Source organism: Dipodomys spectabilis, unplaced genomic scaffold (assembly GCF_019054845.1).
Source record: "Dipodomys spectabilis isolate Male_0828 unplaced genomic scaffold, ASM1905484v1 ptg000303l, whole genome shotgun sequence".
NCBI lineage: Eukaryota > Metazoa > Chordata > Mammalia > Rodentia > Heteromyidae > Dipodomys > Dipodomys spectabilis.
This window is the reverse complement of record NW_024870980.1, coordinates 156,659-159,215: the sequence shown is the minus strand read 5'-3', so window position 1 is coordinate 159,215 and position 2,557 is coordinate 156,659.

Sequence of the window (2,557 nt, the reverse complement as noted above, 5' to 3'; positions counted from 1 at the left end):
AACTTTATCGTAGTTAATTGGAGGTAAGAATCTCATGGACTTTCTATCTTGGCCTAATTTTAACCCACAATCTTCAGACCTCAGTTTCCTGAGTAGCTAGGATTGCTGGTGTGAGCCACTGGCAGCTAGCAAAAAATCTATTAGTTGTCCCAATTAAACATGTGGAGCAATTGGTTATTTGATACTGGTGACACTCAACCTTGCTAATTAGGAGGCAGAGATTTATAAGAATGATATAATGACCAGTTTTAACAAAAAAAAAATTGTAAAAAAACTACAAAAACAAAGAAAGCCAGATATAGTGTAATTTTCCTGTTATCTCACTATGTGGAAACCACAGGTAAGAGATCATTGCCCAAGGGAGGCTTGACCTGAAAAATAATCTAAAGTGGTTAGAGCCTTAGCACCTTCAAGCACCAGTAGTGCCAAAGGAAAAAGAAAAGAAGAAAACAGAAAATGAAAGGAAAGGATAAAAAAGGAACTATTTGCTCTTCATTCATGGTTTCATTTCATTGGATACAAGAATTGAGAGTATTTTGTTTATTGTTTTAGGATTCAGTCCTCTCTAATATAAAAGCATTTATTTCAGGTAAATATTGTATTATTACTATTTATTAACTTATTATTAGACCTTTAGGTTTGGAGATTGAAATCATGACTTTGTATATATTAGTCTAGTTCTACAACTTAGCTGTACCCAAGCTCTCTTGTATAGTTTTGAAAATTGTTTATGAATTCTTCAGTAGTTCGCTATTCTACTTTTCATCTTATATTTTCTCTCCCACAGAAAACTTAAATTAGATCATTTTATATCCTTCTGCACCAGAATCAATTCCAAATGGATTGAAGAGCTCAAAGTAAATCCAGATGCCTTAGGAATCTTACAGGAAGAGTTAGCAGAAACATGAGGGCACCTTGCCATAGGTCAAAATTTCCAAAATAAGTCTGGATAAATGGGATTAATCAAACCAAATCAATCATTTGTCAGACTCAAAAGCCATGAAAAAAAGAGATAGTGTAGCACAGATGTATTAGGGAGCAAACCTACAGATGAGAGCCTCAGCCAATGATAAACGCTTTCTCCCTTTTCTAACTAGGTTAATTATTCTGGATTTACATGAATATAAGTATTTTCTTATGGGGATTAGTCAGAAAACAACTAATGCTAAGATAGAGATAGTATGTGAAATGAGTTGTAGCTGGAGAAAGGGAGGGATTAAGGCACGGGTGTCTAGTTCAAAGACTTGGCTTGGTGCCAGTTAAGTAAGGTATAGCTGCCCAAGGGAAGGGGAGTAAAACAGGAGTGGTTATAAACAAAAGCACTGGTCTGAAGCCTCAAAATAAGGACCGCAGTCTGTGTGGACAAAATAATCTCTAACAATATTTTATTTTAATTAACAAGCATGATTTTAAATTTTTGCAGAGTGGGATTGTATATAGTCACAGGCAATTTCTCCTGTGTCAGGTAATCCAATCTACTCTTTCACATATTACCCAGTAGCCAGGTTTCAACACAAATGACTACAATGAGATTGTACAAATGACACTGTGACTTTTCCCTTTTATGAATCAAAATTCTGTCAAATGATTTATTTCTTCCAGATGTTTACACATTTCTCATGATCTTTTTTACTATTTTGTCTTCATTATTGATAATCATAGTACATTTTGTTGTTGTCTTGTGTGTATATGTCATTTTTTGGGCTTGAACTCGATGTTTAATGGTCTCCCTTGTATTTTTTGGTCATGGCTGATGACACTCTATCCTTGAGTCACATGCTCACCTTCTGCTTCTTGCTGCATAATTGGAGATAAGTTTTCACATTTTTGTATTTTTGGAATGACATTGAACTAAAATATTCAGGTCTCAGCCCCCTGAGTTCTAGGATTATACATATGAATGGCTAACACCAATCTTTGCTTTACTATTATTTTAATTATGTGGTAGAGGAAAGTGGAAGTATATTTGTGTTAAGTGTGCAATTTTCAAATACAAGTTTGAATCAACTTGATATAATATAACTGTTATCAATTTTACCAGTTAAATCATGAATATTACACATTACCACAGAAATATAATTGAAAACAAAAGACATAATTGTTTTCTTAAAACAGTCAATGAAACCATAAATTACTTTCACTTTACAAATTATGTTTTATTTAACTTAAATTAGGTGGACCCATTGTAAAAATGAGATGTACAAGTCGTTATGTCGAAAAATGAACTTTACAACTTTGGTGGGGGGGGGGAACAGGAAAGATTAGGGGGGCAGGGGGAGGTTGGGAAGGGATGGGAAGGGGAAACAAAGGAGGAGGCTAGGATTGATTAGAAATGTACTTATTATCTTGCCCATGTAATTGTACCCCTCTGTACAGTATTTTCACAATAAAAAATAATATAAAAAAAGAAAAAGAAATAAACTGCAAAAAATTTGGACAGGGAGCTAATATACATATTTTTCCATCATCACCTACCACATCCTCCTTCTTCCTTCCTAGGAAACACACCCAATCAATAAAAGGCATAGATATTTGGCTCTTGACCTTCAAAATGGAA